The following is a 13,014-nucleotide window of genomic DNA, read 5'->3' as shown; positions in this document are numbered from 1 at the left end:
CATGCTTAGAAAAGCTATGGTGATGATGATCTAACTACTTTAACGACTACCGTCGCAATGTACCCTCTTGGATACCTAAAGGAGAAGTAGAATTCCCGTTTTTTTTTTTGTATATAGGCAAGGCGAAGTTACTAGAGACTCAGTTCGCTTTTGAGGCCTGGTTAACTTAGAATACCTTAGTAACTTGCGATTCGCTGATGATATTGCCTTGCTTAGTAACTCAGGGGACCAATTGCAATGCATGCTCACTGACCTGGAGAGGCAAAGCAGAAGAGTGGGTTTAAAAATTAATCTGCAGAAAACTAAAGTAATGTTTAACAGTCTCGGAAGAGAACAGCAATTTACAATAGGCAGCGAGGCACTGGAAGTAGTAAGGGAATACATCTACTTAGGGCAGGTAGTGACGGCAGATCCGGATCATGAGACAGAAATAATCAGAAGAATAAGAATGGGCTGGGGTGCGTTTGGCAGGCATTCTCAGATCATGAACAGCAGGTTGCCATTATCCCTCAAGGGGAAAGTGTATAATAGCTGCGTCTTACCAGTACTCACCTACGGGGCAGAAACCTGGAGGCTTACGAAAAGGGTTCTACTCAAATTGAGGACGACGCAACGAGCTATGGAAAGAAGAATGATAGGTGTAACGTTAAGGGATAAGAAAAGAGCAGATTGGGTGAGGGAACAAACGCGAGTTAATGACATCCTAGTTGAAATCAAGAAAAAGAAATGGGCCTGGGCAGGACATGTAATGAGGAGGGAGGATAACAGATGGTCATTAAGGGTTACGGACTGGATCCCAAGGGAAGGGAAGCGTAGCAGGGGGCGGCAGAAAGTTAGGTGGCCGGATGAGATTAAGAAGTTTGCAGGGACGGCATGGCCACAATTAGTACATGACCGGGGTTGTTGGAGAAGTATGGGAGAGGCCTTTGCCCTGCAGTGGGCGTAACCAGGCTGATGATGATGATGATTATGATGATAATGATGATCATGATCATGACCTGTTTATATATGGATCAGGACGCACGGCGCAGCGTCGTAGGGGAGAGGGGGAGTAGGAGGTAAAGAGGAAAGAGGCCTGACTACCGCGAAGGGCAGGGATGGGATCGAGCAAACGTCGGGTCTGATAGAGCTGAACTGGCCATCTCCGACTGAGCTACGACTGAACTGGGCATCTGTTCTGCAGCACATGAAATCGATTTGGTTATTGGTACTTCAGCTGCTTGCAAGAGCTGCCTCAGTTGAGCGATAAACATTTGAGAAATGTATTCGGTAACACGGTAACAATATGTCGAATAGCCTTTGTCATTGCTTTTTCAGCTGCTGACTCAAGTTTCGACAAGTTGTCTTCATTTAATGTAGATTGTCTCGCAGTGACGCCAGAATATTCAAAGGTCTGCCCTTGACGACTGCAATAGGCTCCCTGCAATGAAGTTGTTTTTGTTGATGATGATGATGATGATGATGGGGCCAACCCTTTGTATCGGGTGGACGTGGCAACCACGGCCAAGCCAGAATGACACTCTATTGCCTACCTATCGAGCAAAGCAGGTACAGGTAGGAAAAGGAAACACCAAAAGAACATGTACATGTCGCGCCATCTAGCAGCGGCGGGGAGCACCTGCGAATAGGCCCTCGCCGCCATTTCACCATTGTCCGTAATGCGCTCAAAACATTTCACGCCGGGCCTTTCCTGGTCTCATTGTATTATCACCATATGCACGAAAGCGTCAACATCTTTAGTATATTCACGTTGAAATTTACATAGCTGTCCCACTCACATACGTCGACTAGCTTATCGCCCGCACCTTGAATTCGCCGCATATATCTGGTCCCCCTGCCACAATTATTTAATCAACATGCTTGAGGCGGTTCAGAATAGGGCCGTCCGTTTCATTTCCCGCAGTTATGACAATCGTAACACTATAATGCAAATTAAGCTCAATCTTTCACGTCAACCTCTTAGTGCTCGCCGCGACAGTGCCCATTTATGCCTTTTTCGCAAATACGCATACAGCAACAGACCACTCCATCACCTTGATGCTCCTTCCATTACATCACGTCGGTTGCATAATCACCTATGTTTCACGCGATTACATGGGTCAACTGACGCCTTCAACTCATCTGCTGTTCCTCCCGTCATACTTTTGCGGAATGGTCTTCCAGACAACGTCGCATCCGAATCGGACCACGATAGTTTCCGTCAATTTCTGCACTCTTTCTTTTCGCAATAAAAATTTACCACTAGTTTTTCCAATTTTGTTCCACCTGTTGTGCGATGTCCTGTATCCCACCCACGTATCTAGTTATTTGTTATTTTTACCGCTTTAAGAGCAAAGACATCTGTGATTTTTTTTTTTGTACCACTGCACGTGTTTTCCTGCTTTTTTTTTCTCAGTATCCCAGTTTGTGCCAGAATGCATTTCTTCTATTGAAAAATGTTTTTACTGTGCACGCGATTAGGCCCTGCGTTTTTTTATCATGCTATGCCATTGTGCGTCTTTCAAACAATGCCAACTGTTCCTGCGTATAGAATCCGCATACTGTGATGTCTATCTTTGAAGTTTCTTTTCTTTTTACTGTCGTCACTGTAATTGGTATGCTTCGTAGTTCTTGTGTGCAGTTTTTGCATGTGTATCATGCCAGCCAATGCTTTTTCTTCGTCTTGTCCTCTTTCCTGCCAAAACTAATATTGCCATCATACCACGTTATGATCGCTTCCTCCGTTTCTTTGTGTTAATTGCAAATTTGAGCCGTATGTCTGAACTCTGTCGAGACACTTTGCACTTTTGCTACCCCCTTTACTCAATGCCCTGTCGAAGGGCCTGTAAGGCATTTTAAATAAATAAATAAATAATAATCCAGCGTGTCTACCAACCGGGAAAACCAGGAATTCTCAGGGATTTTGCATAGTCTGGAAATACTCAGGGAAAACTCAGGGAAAACTCAGGGAAAACTCAGGGAATTAGTGCTTATATCAGGGAAAATTAGCTGTAATTTTATTGAAAGGGAACGAAAGTTGCGCGAATGCTGGCTCGAGTAAAAGAGGAACCATAACGAATCGTCTTTGACGCCGTGTTGACGGCTGGAGGAGTTGCCAGTGCACAGTCGACGAGCGATTTTTCGGGACGCCAGATTTTCGGGACATGCGCGATAATTCGGATGGCCTTCGCGGTACCACCACGTACCCCGTAGAGCCAATGTATAAGAACATCTGAAATTTCGGACGCAAGAACCCTTCGCCGTCCGATTTTCCGGACTTTCTGCCTTGACTGCAGCACCAAAACGGCATTAATGAAAACCACCACCGCCGCCATTTGATTATCTCGCAGCCTCGAACCGGCGCTCTCGCACGCAGGTCTTGTTGTGAAACTTAATAAGAGGTACAAAATGAAGGTAGTACAGTTCTATGCTCCTACATCCAGTCATGATGTAGTAGGGTTTCCTTGCCTTCTCACTTCACCGCACCGCCCCACTTTCCCACCCTAGAGCTACTTTTTGCAGTGGCTGCGTTCGCATTTATAAACAGTTCGGTGCCTTTTGACTGATTTTTGTGAAAATGTTCTTTATGTGAGGTCAGTTCTGAATGAAAATAAGAATTTACCCTTAGAAGCAGACAAATCATGCGCTCATTCGGCTGCTAATACGTTGTTTTACAGCAATCTGCTTATCGTTGTTTTTTATTTGTATCCCGTAGCGGCAGCCTCACGTGCATGCTCGCACGAGCAAGCGCTGCTAGCGCCCAGTGAAGCCTAGACGGAACCCGCGCAGTGATAGAATTTCGAGAACGCACTACTTGCGTAGCTCCCACAGCGTTGCACCTGATGTATGAAACTACATTCTAGTACACTGTATGTGAAACGAAATATACGTCCACTCTGGACTCGCACGTTAGTAGAAAGGAAACGGCTGCAGTTTCTGCGATGCTTTTGATGGTGGTCACGGATAACTACAGCTGTCAAAACGCTAACCTGGCGACGCCTAGGGAGCTCCAGAGTGTATTGTGCACGTTCGACGCGGTGGGGTCCAAACGAATTTGCCGAATTTGAAGTATGCGTCACGCTATCCTCGAGTGCCCATATGGGGGAACAAAGGGAAGGAATTTCGCTTGCAAAGGCTAGACGGGGCGAGTGGAGAGAGTGTCTCGCTATGCAGTGGAGCTCGCCTTCTGAAATCATGGGTTCGCGGGACTGAAATATGTCTATCTCTCGGCTATTAATGAATCGATTTGAAGAATTTTTTCGGCAGAACGCTCCCTAGAGGACAAGTAACAGCTTCCAGCCTATAACCAAAATTTGCTATGGGGCCTGGTGAGGGGCCCTTTAAAAGAAAAAGTAGGTAAAAGTCCTGAGGGAGAGAAGCTAGTGCGGGGTCATTGCCCTCATCAGTGGTAAAGTGCAGGTATTTGACACATTCCCAGGACGGGCGTCAAGGGGCCATGGGATGAGAAGCGTAAGAAAATAAATTCGTGACGCGTGCGTTTACACGGTAGACAAACTCGAAGGCCATTTCGGGGTGTCCTGATCAAACAAAGGCGTTGCAAGATCAGTAGAATGAGTAAAGGAATAAGAGTAAGAGATACAATTTTCATTTTTTCCAGTAAATATAATAACAAAACATCATAAAATAATACAGAAACAATGAAAAAAAAGCCCGGGGGCAGAGTCAGTTCCGAGAAATACTGAGAACTGATCAAGGCAGAAAAGAGAAAAATGGAAAAAAATACAAGAAATGCGCTAGAAAAATCAACGTAGAAAGAGTAAAAACAGCAAATATAATATTAATGTAGTGAAATAACAATGAAAAATAAAAACAAGAAGAAGGTACAGTCATGTAGACCTCCGCTACCCCATTGGAGTAGTGAGCATTCTTTCAACATCACCCACGTATTCGGTTTGCGTATGCGGTGATTGAGTTATGATTTAGTTACTCTAACTTATGGACTACCAAACGAGAGGTTCCCCATGTGTTCATTTCTTTATGTCGTGCATGATTGTTCTAAATTTGTGGTTAAAATATGACTCTCTTTGTTCCCATTGACGAGGAGAGCGGAAGCTTTACTAGAGAAGGGTGACACGTGTTTTGACACATATATATATATATATATATATATATATATATATATATATATATATATATATATATCATAAGAAGCCAACAAACAAAGACACCAAGGACAACACAGGGGAAATTACTTGTACTTACTGATTGAATTGAAGAAATTATAAATTAATGTAATTGAAAGTGTCGGCAGAAAAGCTTGCCGCAGTTGGGGAACGATCCCACATCCTTCGCATTTTTCGTGCGATGCTCTACCAATTGAGCTACCGCGGCGCCGTCTTCCCGTCCGCTTTCTGGGGTACTTATGTGTTACTATTAGAACTAACCCTGGGAGTGTTAACCAGCGCCGCCACTCACAAACTTTGGCGGCGGATGTGGAACATGCTTTCTGCCGCAGGCGTCAGGAGTACGTGACCTTTTTGGGTGAAGGCAACCGGTAAATAAACCCACACGTGCTACCTGAAGGCATAAATGTTGCCGGATTGGAGATCCTCGTTATGTAAAGAACAAGAAGAAATGGGGTTAACCAAGGGGCCCGATTTTTTTAATGATGACATCAGAAGAAGCTAACAAACAATGACGCTAAGGACAACACAGGGGAAATTACTGGTGCTTACTAATTGAATTAAAGAAATTGTAAAATAATGGAATTGAAAGTGGATGAAAAAACTTGCCGTAGGTGGGGAACGTAGGTGGGGTTATATATATATATATATATATATATATATATATATATATATATATATATATATATATATATATATATATATATATATATATAACCCTTACGATTTGGCTAATAAAAAATCGGGCCCCTTGGTTTCCATTCTTCTCGTTGACACACACACGTTATATATATATATATATATATATATATATATATATATATATATATATATATATATATATAAACGTCTGTGTGTCAACGAGAAGAAAGGAAACGAACCAAGGGGCCCGATATTTTATTAGCCAAATCGTAAGAAGCCAACAAACAAACACACCAAGGACAGCATAGGAGAAATTATTGTACTTATTAATTTAATTAAAGAAATTATAAATGAATGGACATGAAAGGGGATGAAAAAACAACTGACCGCAGGTAGGATATACGAACCCGAAAAGTTCACGTACACGTGACGCCTGCGGCAGAAAGGACCAACTCGAACTTTTTTGCATTTATGGAAACTGTTACGAGTTCCTCGGATAGCGCGCTTCAAGTGTGCCATTGGAATCAATCGTATGTAGCTCTGTTGGCTAAAAAATTATTAGTGTAATTTTTATAATTAGTGGTCCAATTACCGCATCGAATCGCTTTCAAATCTATGACAGTGGTAAAAGCAATCCGGAGGAGTGTTAGGCTGCTGAGCACGACGTCGCGGGATCGAATCCCGGCCACGGCGGCCGCATTCGATGAGGGCGAAATGCGAAAACGCCGGTGTGCTCAGATTTAGGTGCACGTTAAAGAACCCCAGCTAGTCAAAATTTTTGGAGTCCCCCACTATGGCGTGCCTCATAATCAGAAAGTGGTTTTGGCACGTAAAACCCCATAATTTATATTTTTAATTTGAGATCACCTGCATTAAAAGCGGTAAGAGTGTGTTTGCTGTGTTGTACAGACCACCAACTGGCGATGTTGCCATGTTCTTAAGTTTCCTCGACTCTCTGCTTGCGCTTGCTAATGTGTGCTAATGGTTGCTTACAATTGGGGGTGATATGAACATTGACATTTTAAGGAATTCAGGCTCTACCACAGAACTCTCGCTCTTATTGCAACAAAATGGTTATGAGAACATTATTGTCACTCCAACGCGTGTGACTAAATGAACGGCTACTCTACTAGACCTTTTCATTACTAATACGGTTGGCGAAAAAATAGCATCTGGTGTTGTAGCCTGTGACATTAGTGATGACTTGCCAAATTTCTGCATGTTTAAGCGACACAAAGACTTCTAGACACGTGTGTGGCCGGCGACAACATATCGTAAGATATCGCCGGACACGTTAGACATATTTAGGCGGAAAATTGTCCAGGTTCACTGGAAACAAATATATACAGCAGGAGATGGCAACAAAAGCTACGACGCCTCCTTTAGCATTGTAGAAAAAGCATTACACACGTTCTTTCCTTTACACGCGTATTGCAAGCAAGAAAAGCTGTGCAAGTCCTGGATAACGTGCGACCACTTCAAGATAATAATAAAAATACTTTTTGAGTCTTTTATTTCATCCCGAAGGATCGAACAATTTAAAGAATACAAAATGTTTCGAAGTAAGTTAATAAAATTCTAAGGAAAGCCAAAGTTAATTATTACATCCGTATGTTTGACAAAAATTGCCTTCGAAACAGTGACATATTATGGAAGAACCTTAACGAACTTTTGAACGGCAAAAGAAGTAAAGCCACAGTTGATAACCTGACAATTGGGGATGCGGTGGTGTCAGGAACAGACCCTGCAAATTTTTTCAATGACTTTTCCGTCGGAATCGGTACTAGTGCATGCTGTGCTGAAACAACAAATAATATTTCAAGAATACCACAATCAGCATTTTTTTCACCCAAATAGTGTGAACGAAATAATTCCAATTTTTTCAGCGACTAAGAAACAGCCGCCGTCAAGACGCTGACGACCTTCAAATTAAGCCAATTAAGTATGTGACTGATTACTTGCACCGATATTAACTCACATATACAATTTGTCCCTCACGTCGGGCGTTTTCACGACTAGAATGCAAATAGCAAGAGTGGTTTATAAGAACGGCGATAAAAACGACTTGAGCAATTATCGAAACGTATCTGTGCTGCCTATTTCTTCAAAAGGATTAGAAAAGGTCACTAACGCTCGCATAGAAAATTTCTCTAAAAAGCACAACCTTCTAACTGATTGTCAACATGATTTCAGAAAAAGATGAAGGTCTGAAACTGCACTCCTCATTCAAAAGGAAGCATTTCTGCAAACAGACAGACAGACAAAGAACTTTATTTACAAGGTCCTGAGAAGCGTTGCCCTAGGGCAGAGCTGGGGGCCGCTCCCACGTGGGCACTGGTAGGCCTAGCCTAACCACCGCGTCGTGGGCTCTGTGGACAGCCCAAGTTTGGCGTGACAGTTCTGAACTATGGATGGCAGAGCTCCATTCTTCTTCCGCGATGCGATTGGGTCCCTGTAACGAAGGGCAACGCCAGAGCACGCGTGCGAGATTGCTAACAGCCCTTCGAAAATAAGATCATGACATTTTTATCAAGGCATTCGATCGAGTCAATCATTTAATACTACTCGATAAATAAAAAAAACGCTATGGCTTTAGAGGAACGGCTTTGCAACAAATAACATTCATTTAAGCTCCCGCCTACAGTACGTCGAATTAAACAAGCATAAATCCAGGCTGATGCACATTGAATCCGGAGTTCCTCAAGGTAGCATACTGGGCCCAATATTTTTCTTTTTTTTTACATAAACGATATCGTACGAATTTATGATCAATGCCAGTACCTCATATATGCAGACGGTTGCTCAGTCCTTATAGATGGTGCAAATGTGAAAAAAAAATAGTACCTTAACCTAAATGAATCTAAAACGAAGTGTGTCCTGTTTCGTCCACAGGGATCTGCGGAAATAGAAACTGGGTGCATAATCCTAGGTCCTTATATTTCAACTCACTGTTGAAAGATCAGTAAAATTACTTGGAATCGTTTTGGAATGAGCTCATAAAAAAAACCTAATAACTAAGTTAAGTAAAGCTGCCAGTGTGCTAAGTCATTGCCCCCACATTCTTCCGGCTAATGTTAAAAGGTCTTTTGTTGAATTCCCACTTGTACTACTGCGCATCAGTATGAGGAAACACCACACTTACAAACCTACATAAACTTTACATTAGTACAGTAAAGAGTCACTATGGTCTATTGATAACGCCCTGTCTCTAGAACGTACATATCTACTTTTTCGTAAGCATAAAACCATAAAATTGGACAAAATTTACACCCACAAATTACTAACAATGTATAAAACCGCTCAACTCTGCAAACTCGGAAAGCTTTTAGACTTAGCAAGCTTAAAGGAACCCATAGCGTTGTATCCTTTTATGTACCAACCGCCATTTTAAATTCCCTTCTCTCGCACACATTGTGGTACAGAAAAGGTTCGACACGCAGTGCTACTTACATTAAACACAGGCTATGCACCAGATATAGATATACTAACATTAACGAAGAAATAAATGCTCGATCTCTGTATAACCTAAAGAAAAACTTTGTACCCTAAAATAAGTCCACTTGATCTAATTATGCTAAGATGTTTCATTAGTACTTATGGTATTATGGTAAAATTTTGGATCAGTGCTCATGGTAATTAGCCAATACGTGTATTGATGCAGTTTCTTTTTGTATGGTTTCTACTAATTGCTTAAATGTTTCATATTATGTTACATACATATTCTGTATAATTCTGAAACTGTAAAAGAAGAAATAAACTCTGTGCACTCATTTCTTGCCTATGTATTTTGCTGTATGCTGCCTATGTACGGGTGGCAGGAGTTCAGTCAAGCTGCGACGAAGCAGCTCTTTCTCTTGCCACCTTCTTCGTTCTGTCGTGTATACGAAAGACGAAAATAAAAAGACTGTTTGATTGATTGATTGATTGATTGATTTTCGAAGGTTTGTATTTAACGCATAAAAAACAATTACAAGTCGGAACATTTTGGACGGCACTCTTTTGGAACGAATCTGAAATACCGAATTCCATAATTAATCTACAAAGTTGCACTTTCCCTAGGTAGAGTGTGTTGGCTCCAAGGCAGAAAGCCGAAAGTCTACCCAGACTTGTTAAATTGTTCAATTAGAATTGTCCAGGCTTGAAAGGTCTCTGTGAAGCCGCCATTATCGGCTAACTTTTGCGTTTAGAAATTGTTGCGGCGAATTAGGGTTTAGCTCTTAACAGTTGGAATTTTTCTAGATGTACGCATGCTGCGCTTTTAGCGTGGATACAGTGCAAAAGTTTTCAGCAAACCTGTCTTCTTGACAGCAAGTACAGCATTTTGGTTAAGATGCATATTTACTGTCTGCGCTATTTCAGCTTTAAGGAGTGCATTCACCAAATTCTCGGGCGATGGTCTTTTTTTTTTCTGGGAGACACAGTTCCTTGGTGACCATATAATAATGCCCGCCATATACACGATCGCTTGCTTAGTAACTTAATATCCCACAATTTCTATCACACTCTTCCAGATATTTCAGAATGCCAGATATTTCAGCCGAGGTGAATAACCTTTGAGCCATTCAAGTGACGCAATTCCTAACGAAAAAGTGGACCCGGAAAAGTCCTAATGGTGAAACAAGAAAATTGATTTCATACTTTCCGCCGATCCCAGCACAGAACAGGATGCAGAAGTGTCAGGTAGGGTAAAGTGCAGTGATAATAGGTTAGTGAGGTCTAGGATTCAGCTCAATTTGAAGAGAAAAAGAATAAAATTGGTCAAAAACAAAAACAAAAGAAAACAGGCCAACCTAAACGCAGTAAGGGTAAAAGCAGACCAATTCAGGCTGGCACTTGCAAACAAATACTCATCCTTAGAACAGAGAGATGAAGATGACATGGAGGGGGCAATGAATGAAACCGTAACTAGGCTGGGCTTCAGAGGCAGCAATTGAAAACCAAGGCAACCAGTAGGCAAGCTCTCCCAAGTAACAAAGGACCTAATAAAGTAACGACAAAGAATGAAAGTATCCAACTCATGAGATAAGATAGAATTCGGGGAACTGTCAAAACTGATCAACAAGGGGAAAATAATTAGTGATATTCGAAACCATAACGTGAGAGAGACTGAAGAAGCCGTAAAAAATGGACGCAGCCTGAAATCGATGAGAAGAAAACTTGGCATAGAACAAACCAAGATGTATGCACCCAGAGTCAAGCAGGGTACCATCATCAGCCATCTCGAAGAGATAGTAAACGAAGCGGAATAATTCTATACTGACCTGTACAGTGCCCAGAGGAGTCAGGATATCTCCATTAGAAACAGTAATGAACAGGATACAGAAACTTCTCCTATAACTAGTGATGAGGTCAGAAGATCATTGCAAAACATGAAACGGGGAAAAGCAGCAGGAGAAGATGGAAGAACAGTCGATTTAATCAAAGATGGAGGAGACATAATGCTTGAAAAACTGGCGGCTCTCTATACGAAGCGTCTGTTGACTTCAAGGGTCACAGAAAACTTGAAGAATGCAAACATTATATTAATCCACAAAAAGGGAGACGTTAGTGAATTGAAAAATTATAGGTCAGCTTACTCCCAGTACTATATAAAATATCCATCAACATAATTTGCAATAGAATAAGTGCAAACACTTGACTTTAATCACCCAAGGGAACAGGCTGGCTTCAGGAAGGGATACTCTACAATGAATCACATCCATGTCATTAATCAGGAAGTCATTAATCAGGTAGTAGAGATACCAGCAGTCATAGAGGTATTACATAATAGAGAAGTACAGACCGCTTACGTAACTATCTTGGAAACTATCTACAGAGATTCCACAGCTACCTTAATTCCACACAAGTAAAGATACCTATAAAGGAAGGGGTCAGACAAAGAGTCACAATCTCTCCAACGATATTCACTGCGTGCTTGGAAGAAGTATTCAAGATATTAAACTGTGAAGGCTTAGGAGTAAGGATCAACGGTGAATATCTCAGCAACCTTCGGTTTGCAGATGGCATTGTTTTGTTCAGAAATACTGCAGACGAGTTGCGACAAATAATTGAGGACCTTAACAGAGAAAGTGTAAGAGGTTGAAGATTAATATGCAGAAGACAAGGATAATGATCAATAGCCGGGCAAGGGAAAATAGTTTAGGATCGCCAGTCAGCCTCTACAGCTTGTGAAGGAGTACGTTTACCTAGGTCAATTAATCACTGGGAACCTTGATCATGAGAAGGAAATTCACCGAGGAATAAAAATGGGTTGGAGCGCATACGGCAGTCATTGTCAGCTCCTGACTGGAACTTTACCATTATCATTGAGAAGGAAGGTGTACAATCAGTGCATTTTATTGGTGCTGAAATATGGGCAGAGATTTGTAGACTGACAAAGAAGCTTGAGAACAAGTTAAGGACCGCGCGAAGAGCAATGGAACGGAGAATGCTAGGCATAACATTAAGGAACAGAAAGAGATAGGTTTGGATCAGGGAGCAAACGCGTGTGGACGATATTCTAATTGACATTAAGAGACAAAAATGGAGTCGGGCAAGACATCTAATGCGCAGGTTAGATAACCGTTGGGCCATTAGGGTGACAGAATGGGTACCAAGAGAAGGGAAGCACAGTAGAGGACGGCAGAAGACGAGGTGGTGTAGCGAAATTAAGAAATTTGCGGGTGCTAGTTGGAATCGGTTGGCGCAGGACAGGGGTAATTGGCGATCGAAGGGAGAGGCCTTCGTACTACAGTGGACATAAAATAGGCTGATGATGATGATGATGATGATGATGCATGGGCAGCTTTAGTTTAGCGTGGGCTATACAGGTCGTTTAGAGTTCTGCGCATGCGCAGAACTCTAAGCGATCCGCTGTGTTTAGCGCCCACACGCTACTTCTAAGACTTAGCGTTAGCGTTTTTGCGTGGTTTGCGTAATTTGCGTGACGCATGGCGGCGGTCCCGGCTGCCCACTTGGAATTGAATTTGGCGTTGTATTTATAAAATTCACTTCGTTCTTAGCAAATGGCTGTGTAAACGGCTTTCGCTTACTCTTGGGCCGCTTCGACGACCGAGTAATTTGGGTAACCTTGAGGAATTTTCGAGATCGCTTCTTGTTTCGAACTAGTCGAAGCCTAACGAAAGAAACATTTGAAATGTTAGCGGCACCTATCGCTGCAGTCGGGAGATAGCCGCAAAAACGCCATGTGGCCTCTGAGATCCAAAAATCTCGCAGGTTTAACTAAAACTGTAACGAGCGTGCGCTGTTC

The 13,014-nt window shown here is 42.2% G+C and overlaps 1 non-coding gene across 1 annotated transcript; it reads right to left on the bottom strand.

Moving 5' to 3' along the window:
• Window positions 1-5,258: 5,258 nt before the first annotated feature.
• On the bottom strand, window positions 5,259-5,331 carry TRNAF-AAA (transfer RNA phenylalanine (anticodon AAA)). Its single transcript has one exon. It is a non-coding gene; the product is annotated as a tRNA-Phe (tRNA).
• Between the last annotated feature and the right edge of the window lie 7,683 nt (window positions 5,332-13,014).

This window comes from Dermacentor albipictus, chromosome 1, assembly GCF_038994185.2.
Source record: "Dermacentor albipictus isolate Rhodes 1998 colony chromosome 1, USDA_Dalb.pri_finalv2, whole genome shotgun sequence".
NCBI lineage: Eukaryota > Metazoa > Arthropoda > Arachnida > Ixodida > Ixodidae > Dermacentor > Dermacentor albipictus.
This window is presented reverse-complemented; position numbering and strand designations above follow the sequence as displayed.